Genomic DNA, 9,457 nt, shown 5'->3' with positions numbered 1-9,457 from the left:
AAAAGGGCTGTTTCACCTAATTTCGATGAAACATGATAGGACACAGTGTGTTTATGTCAGAAATCTCGGAAAAAAGCTTTTTTATATTATTTTATGGTAAATAATATAAAATATAATAGTTCATATTAAAGGCCAATATGTTGATAAAAATATGATTTAAACTCGAAAATCTGATGATTTGTGTGTGGTATGATCATTTTCATGCAATCTTAGGTATCAGCATGTGTTTTGAGTGAATCCCTGCATGCATGTACAAAAGTGCTTCTCAGGAGCTGAAAACGCGTTTCCCGCAGTCTCAGCGCTCTAGCGCCTTCCTTTCATGGTTTTTCGTGAAACCTTATAAAAGCACACATCTGACAAGCTTGAAAAGGGCTGTTTCACCTCATTTCGATGAAACATGATAGGACACAGTGTGTTTATGTCAGAAATCTCGGAAAAAAGCTTTTTTATATTATTTTATGGTAAATAATATAAAATATAATAGTTCATATTAAAGGCCAATATGTTGATAAAAATATGATTTAAACTCGAAAATCTGATGATTTGTGTGTGGTATGATCATTTTCATGCAATCTTAGGTATCAGCATGTGTTTTGAGTGAATCCCTGCATGCATGTACAAAAGTGCTTCTCAGGAGCTGAAAACGCGTTTCCCGCAGTCTCAGCGCTCTAGCGCCTTCCTTTCATGGTTTTTCGTGAAACCTTATAAAAGCACACATCTGACAAGCTTGAAAAGGGCTGTTTCACCTCATTTCGATGAAACATGATAGGACACAGTGTGTTTATGTCAGAAATCTCGGAAAAAAGCTTTTTTATATTATTTTATGGTAAATAATATAAAATATAATAGTTCATATTAAAGGCCAATATGTTGATAAAAATATGATTTAAACTCGAAAATCTGATGATTTGTGTGTGGTATGATCATTTTCATGCAATCTTAGGTATCAGCATGTGTTTTGAGTGAATCCCTGCATGCAAGTACAAAAGTGCTTCTCAGGAGCTGAAAACGCGTTTCCCGCAGTCTCAGCGCTCTAGCGCCTTCCTTTCATGGTTTTTCGAGAAACCTTATAAAAGCACACATCTGACAAGCTTGAAAAGGGCTGTTTCACCTCATTTCGATGAAACATGATAGGACACAGTGTGTTTATGTCAGAAATCTCGGAAAAAAGCTTTTTTATATTATTTTATGGTAAATAATATAAAATATAATAGTTCATATTAAAGGCCAATATGTTGATAAAAATATGATTTAAACTCGAAAATCTGATGATTTGTGTGTGGTATGATCATTTTCATGCAATCTTAGGTATCAGCATGTGTTTTGAGTGAATCCCTGCATGCATGTACAAAAGTGCTTCTCAGGAGCTGAAAACGCGTTTCCCGCAGTCTCAGCGCTCTAGCGCCTTCCTTTCATGGTTTTTCGAGAAACCTTATAAAAACACACATCTGACAAGCTTGAAAAGGGCTGTTTCACCTCATTTCGATGAAACATGATAGGACACAGTGTGTTTATGTCAGAAATCTCGGAAAAAAGCTTTTTTATATTATTTTATGGTAAATAATATAAAATATAATAGTTCATATTAAAGGCCAATATGTTGATAAAAATATGATTTAAACTCGAAAATCTGATGATTTGTGTGTGGTATGATCATTTTCATGCAATCTTAGGTATCAGCATGTGTTTTGAGTGAATCCCTGCATGCATGTACAAAAGTGCTTCTCAGGAGCTGAAAACGCGTTTCCCGCAGTCTCAGCGCTCTAGCGCCTTCCTTTCATGGTTTTTCGTGAAACCTTATAAAAGCACACATCTGACAAGCTTGAAAAGGGCTGTTTCACCTCATTTCGATGAAACATGATAGGACACAGTGTGTTTATGTCAGAAATCTCGGAAAAAAGCTTTTTTATATTATTTTATGGTAAATAATATAAAATATAATAGTTCATATTAAAGGCCAATATGTTGATAAAAATATGATTTAAACTCGAAAATCTGATGATTTGTGTGTGGTATGATCATTTTCATGCAATCTTAGGTATCAGCATGTGTTTTGAGTGAATCCCTGCATGCATGTACAAAAGTGCTTCTCAGGAGCTGAAAACGCGTTTCCCGCAGTCTCAGCGCTCTAGCGCCTTCCTTTCATGGTTTTTCGTGAAACCTTATAAAAGCACACATCTGACAAGCTTGAAAAGGGCTGTTTCACCTAATTTCGATGAAACATGATAGGACACAGTGTGTTTATGTCAGAAATCTCGGAAAAAAGCTTTTTTATATTATTTTATGGTAAATAATATAAAATATAATAGTTCATATTAAAGGCCAATATGTTGATAAAAATATGATTTAAACTCGAAAATCTGATGATTTGTGTGTGGTATGATCATTTTCATGCAATCTTAGGTATCAGCATGTGTTTTGAGTGAATCCCTGCATGCATGTACAAAAGTGCTTCTCAGGAGCTGAAAACGCGTTTCCCGCAGTCTCAGCGCTCTAGCGCCTTCCTTTCATGGTTTTTCGTGAAACCTTATAAAAACACACATCTGACAAGCTTGAAAAGGGCTGTTTCACCTCATTTCGATGAAACATGATAGGACACAGTGTGTTTATGTCAGAAATCTCGGAAAAAAGCTTTTTTATATTATTTTATGGTAAATAATATAAAATATAATAGTTCATATTAAAGGCCAATATGTTGATAAAAATATGATTTAAACTCGAAAATCTGATGATTTGTGTGTGGTATGATCATTTTCATGCAATCTTAGGTATCAGCATGTGTTTTGAGTGAATCCCTGCATGCATGTACAAAAGTGCTTCTCAGGAGCTGAAAACGCGTTTCCCGCAGTCTCAGCGCTCTAGCGCCTTCCTTTCATGGTTTTTCGAGAAACCTTATAAAAGCACACATCTGACAAGCTTGAAAAGGGCTGTTTCACCTCATTTCGATGAAACATGATAGGACACAGTGTGTTTATGTCAGAAATCTCGGAAAAAAGCTTTTTTATATTATTTTATGGTAAATAATATAAAATATAATAGTTCATATTAAAGGCCAATATGTTGATAAAAATATGATTTAAACTCGAAAATCTGATGATTTGTGTGTGGTATGATCATTTTCATGCAATCTTAGGTATCAGCATGTGTTTTGAGTGAATCCCTGCATGCATGTACAAAAGTGCTTCTCAGGAGCTGAAAACGCGTTTCCCGCAGTCTCAGCGCTCTAGCGCCTTCCTTTCATGGTTTTTCGTGAAACCTTATAAAAGCACACATCTGACAAGCTTGAAAAGGGCTGTTTCACCTAATTTCGATGAAACATGATAGGACACAGTGTGTTTATGTCAGAAATCTCGGAAAAAAGCTTTTTTATATTATTTTATGGTAAATAATATAAAATATAATAGTTCATATTAAAGGCCAATATGTTGATAAAAATATGATTTAAACTCGAAAATCTGATGATTTGTGTGTGGTATGATCATTTTCATGCAATCTTAGGTATCAGCATGTGTTTTGAGTGAATCCCTGCATGCATGTACAAAAGTGCTTCTCAGGAGCTGAAAACGCGTTTCCCGCAGTCTCAGCGCTCTAGCGCCTTCCTTTCATGGTTTTTCGTGAAACCTTATAAAAGCACACATCTGACAAGCTTGAAAAGGGCTGTTTCACCTCATTTCGATGAAACATGATAGGACACAGTGTGTTTATGTCAGAAATCTCGGAAAAAAGCTTTTTTATATTATTTTATGGTAAATAATATAAAATATAATAGTTCATATTAAAGGCCAATATGTTGATAAAAATATGATTTAAACTCGAAAATCTGATGATTTGTGTGTGGTATGATCATTTTCATGCAATCTTAGGTATCAGCATGTGTTTTGAGTGAATCCCTGCATGCATGTACAAAAGTGCTTCTCAGGAGCTGAAAACGCGTTTCCCGCAGTCTCAGCGCTCTAGCGCCTTCCTTTCATGGTTTTTCGTGAAACCTTATAAAAGCACACATCTGACAAGCTTGAAAAGGGCTGTTTCACCTCATTTCGATGAAACATGATAGGACACAGTGTGTTTATGTCAGAAATCTCGGAAAAAAGCTTTTTTATATTATTTTATGGTAAATAATATAAAATATAATAGTTCATATTAAAGGCCAATATGTTGATAAAAATATGATTTAAACTCGAAAATCTGATGATTTGTGTGTGGTATGATCATTTTCATGCAATCTTAGGTATCAGCATGTGTTTTGAGTGAATCCCTGCATGCATGTACAAAAGTGCTTCTCAGGAGCTGAAAACGCGTTTCCCGCAGTCTCAGCGCTCTAGCGCCTTCCTTTCATGGTTTTTCGTGAAACCTTATAAAAGCACACATCTGACAAGCTTGAAAAGGGCTGTTTCACCTCATTTCGATGAAACATGATAGGACACAGTGTGTTTATGTCAGAAATCTCGGAAAAAAGCTTTTTTATATTATTTTATGGTAAATAATATAAAATATAATAGTTCATATTAAAGGCCAATATGTTGATAAAAATATGATTTAAACTCGAAAATCTGATGATTTGTGTGTGGTATGATCATTTTCATGCAATCTTAGGTATCAGCATGTGTTTTGAGTGAATCCCTGCATGCAAGTACAAAAGTGCTTCTCAGGAGCTGAAAACGCGTTTCCCGCAGTCTCAGCGCTCTAGCGCCTTCCTTTCATGGTTTTTCGAGAAACCTTATAAAAGCACACATCTGACAAGCTTGAAAAGGGCTGTTTCACCTCATTTCGATGAAACATGATAGGACACAGTGTGTTTATGTCAGAAATCTCGGAAAAAAGCTTTTTTATATTATTTTATGGTAAATAATATAAAATATAATAGTTCATATTAAAGGCCAATATGTTGATAAAAATATGATTTAAACTCGAAAATCTGATGATTTGTGTGTGGTATGATCATTTTCATGCAATCTTAGGTATCAGCATGTGTTTTGAGTGAATCCCTGCATGCAAGTACAAAAGTGCTTCTCAGGAGCTGAAAACGCGTTTCCCGCAGTCTCAGCGCTCTAGCGCCTTCCTTTCATGGTTTTTCGAGAAACCTTATAAAAGCACACATCTGACAAGCTTGAAAAGGGCTGTTTCACCTCATTTCGATGAAACATGATAGGACACAGTGTGTTTATGTCAGAAATCTCGGAAAAAAGCTTTTTTATATTATTTTATGGTAAATAATATAAAATATAATAGTTCATATTAAAGGCCAATATGTTGATAAAAATATGATTTAAACTCGAAAATCTGATGATTTGTGTGTGGTATGATCATTTTCATGCAATCTTAGGTATCAGCATGTGTTTTGAGTGAATCCCTGCATGCATGTACAAAAGTGCTTCTCAGGAGCTGAAAACGCGTTTCCCGCAGTCTCAGCGCTCTAGCGCCTTCCTTTCATGGTTTTTCGTGAAACCTTATAAAAGCACACATCTGACAAGCTTGAAAAGGGCTGTTTCACCTCATTTCGATGAAACATGATAGGACACAGTGTGTTTATGTCAGAAATCTCGGAAAAAAGCTTTTTTATATTATTTTATGGTAAATAATATAAAATATAATAGTTCATATTAAAGGCCAATATGTTGATAAAAATATGATTTAAACTCGAAAATCTGATGATTTGTGTGTGGTATGATCATTTTCATGCAATCTTAGGTATCAGCATGTGTTTTGAGTGAATCCCTGCATGCATGTACAAAAGTGCTTCTCAGGAGCTGAAAACGCGTTTCCCGCAGTCTCAGCGCTCTAGCGCCTTCCTTTCATGGTTTTTCGTGAAACCTTATAAAAGCACACATCTGACAAGCTTGAAAAGGGCTGTTTCACCTCATTTCGATGAAACATGATAGGACACAGTGTGTTTATGTCAGAAATCTCGGAAAAAAGCTTTTTTATATTATTTTATGGTAAATAATATAAAATATAATAGTTCATATTAAAGGCCAATATGTTGATAAAAATATGATTTAAACTCGAAAATCTGATGATTTGTGTGTGGTATGATCATTTTCATGCAATCTTAGGTATCAGCATGTGTTTTGAGTGAATCCCTGCATGCATGTACAAAAGTGCTTCTCAGGAGCTGAAAACGCGTTTCCCGCAGTCTCAGCGCTCTAGCGCCTTCCTTTCATGGTTTTTCGAGAAACCTTATAAAAGCACACATCTGACAAGCTTGAAAAGGGCTGTTTCACCTCATTTCGATGAAACATGATAGGACACAGTGTGTTTATGTCAGAAATCTCGGAAAAAAGCTTTTTTATATTATTTTATGGTAAATAATATAAAATATAATAGTTCATATTAAAGGCCAATATGTTGATAAAAATATGATTTAAACTCGAAAATCTGATGATTTGTGTGTGGTATGATCATTTTCATGCAATCTTAGGTATCAGCATGTGTTTTGAGTGAATCCCTGCATGCATGTACAAAAGTGCTTCTCAGGAGCTGAAAACGCGTTTCCCGCAGTCTCAGCGCTCTAGCGCCTTCCTTTCATGGTTTTTCGTGAAACCTTATAAAAGCACACATCTGACAAGCTTGAAAAGGGCTGTTTCACCTCATTTCGATGAAACATGATAGGACACAGTGTGTTTATGTCAGAAATCTCGGAAAAAAGCTTTTTTATATTATTTTATGGTAAATAATATAAAATATAATAGTTCATATTAAAGGCCAATATGTTGATAAAAATATGATTTAAACTCGAAAATCTGATGATTTGTGTGTGGTATGATCATTTTCATGCAATCTTAGGTATCAGCATGTGTTTTGAGTGAATCCCTGCATGCATGTACAAAAGTGCTTCTCAGGAGCTGAAAACGCGTTTCCCGCAGTCTCAGCGCTCTAGCGCCTTCCTTTCATGGTTTTTCGTGAAACCTTATAAAAGCACACATCTGACAAGCTTGAAAAGGGCTGTTTCACCTAATTTCGATGAAACATGATAGGACACAGTGTTTTATGTCAGAAATCTCGGAAAAAAGCTTTTTTATATTATTTTATGGTAAATAATATAAAATATAATAGTTCATATTAAAGGCCAATATGTTGATAAAAATATGATTTAAACTCGAAAATCTGATGATTTGTGTGTGGTATGATCATTTTCATGCAATCTTAGGTATCAGCATGTGTTTTGAGTGAATCCCTGCATGCATGTACAAAAGTGCTTCTCAGGAGCTGAAAACGCGTTTCCCGCAGTCTCAGCGCTCTAGCGCCTTCCTTTCATGGTTTTTCGTGAAACCTTATAAAAGCACACATCTGACAAGCTTGAAAAGGGCTGTTTCACCTCATTTCGATGAAACATGATAGGACACAGTGTGTTTATGTCAGAAATCTCGGAAAAAAGCTTTTTTATATTATTTTATGGTAAATAATATAAAATATAATAGTTCATATTAAAGGCCAATATGTTGATAAAAATATGATTTAAACTCGAAAATCTGATGATTTGTGTGTGGTATGATCATTTTCATGCAATCTTAGGTATCAGCATGTGTTTTGAGTGAATCCCTGCATGCATGTACAAAAGTGCTTCTCAGGAGCTGAAAACACGTTTCCCGCAGTCTCAGCGCTCTAGCGCCTTCCTTTCATGGTTTTTCGTGAAACCTTATAAAAGCACACATCTGACAAGCTTGAAAAGGGCTGTTTCACCTAATTTCGATGAAACATGATAGGACACAGTGTGTTTATGTCAGAAATCTCGGAAAAAAGCTTTTTTATATTATTTTATGGTAAATAATATAAAATATAATAGTTCATATTAAAGGCCAATATGTTGATAAAAATATGATTTAAACTCGAAAATCTGATGATTTGTGTGTGGTATGATCATTTTCATGCAATCTTAGGTATCAGCATGTGTTTTGAGTGAATCCCTGCATGCATGTACAAAAGTGCTTCTCAGGAGCTGAAAACGCGTTTCCCGCAGTCTCAGCGCTCTAGCGCCTTCCTTTCATGGTTTTTCGTGAAACCTTATAAAAACACACATCTGACAAGCTTGAAAAGGGCTGTTTCACCTCATTTCGATGAAACATGATAGGACACAGTGTGTTTATGTCAGAAATCTCGGAAAAAAGCTTTTTTATATTATTTTATGGTAAATAATATAAAATATAATAGTTCATATTAAAGGCCAATATGTTGATAAAAATATGATTTAAACTCGAAAATCTGATGATTTGTGTGTGGTATGATCATTTTCATGCAATCTTAGGTATCAGCATGTGTTTTGAGTGAATCCCTGCATGCATGTACAAAAGTGCTTCTCAGGAGCTGAAAACACGTTTCCCGCAGTCTCAGCGCTCTAGCGCCTTCCTTTCATGGTTTTTCGTGAAACCTTATAAAAGCACACATCTGACAAGCTTGAAAAGGGCTGTTTCACCTCATTTCGATGAAACATGATAGGACACAGTGTGTTTATGTCAGAAATCTCGGAAAAAAGCTTTTTTATATTATTTTATGGTAAATAATATAAAATATAATAGTTCATATTAAAGGCCAATATGTTGATAAAAATATGATTTAAACTCGAAAATCTGATGATTTGTGTGTGGTATGATCATTTTCATGCAATCTTAGGTATCAGCATGTGTTTTGAGTGAATCCCTGCATGCAAGTACAAAAGTGCTTCTCAGGAGCTGAAAACGCGTTTCCCGCAGTCTCAGCGCTCTAGCGCCTTCCTTTCATGGTTTTTCGAGAAACCTTATAAAAGCACACATCTGACAAGCTTGAAAAGGGCTGTTTCACCTCATTTCGATGAAACATGATAGGACACAGTGTGTTTATGTCAGAAATCTCGGAAAAAAGCTTTTTTATATTATTTTATGGTAAATAATATAAAATATAATAGTTCATATTAAAGGCCAATATGTTGATAAAAATATGATTTAAACTCGAAAATCTGATGATTTGTGTGTGGTATGATCATTTTCATGCAATCTTAGGTATCAGCATGTGTTTTGAGTGAATCCCTGCATGCATGTACAAAAGTGCTTCTCAGGAGCTGAAAACGCGTTTCCCGCAGTCTCAGCGCTCTAGCGCCTTCCTTTCATGGTTTTTCGTGAAACCTTATAAAAGCACACATCTGACAAGCTTGAAAAGGGCTGTTTCACCTCATTTCGATGAAACATGATAGGACACAGTGTGTTTATGTCAGAAATCTCGGAAAAAAGCTTTTTTATATTATTTTATGGTAAATAATATAAAATATAATAGTTCATATTAAAGGCCAATATGTTGATAAAAATATGATTTAAACTCGAAAATCTGATGATTTGTGTGTGGTATGATCATTTTCATGCAATCTTAGGTATCAGCATGTGTTTTGAGTGAATCCCTGCATGCATGTACAAAAGTGCTTCTCAGGAGCTGAAAACGCGTTTCCCGCAGTCTCAGCGCTCTAGCGCCTTCCTTTCATGGTTTTTCGTGA

The sequence above is a fragment of the Tachysurus vachellii genome, chromosome 12 (genome assembly GCF_030014155.1).
Source record: "Tachysurus vachellii isolate PV-2020 chromosome 12, HZAU_Pvac_v1, whole genome shotgun sequence".
NCBI lineage: Eukaryota > Metazoa > Chordata > Actinopteri > Siluriformes > Bagridae > Tachysurus > Tachysurus vachellii.
Note: the sequence above shows the minus strand (reverse complement) of the source record.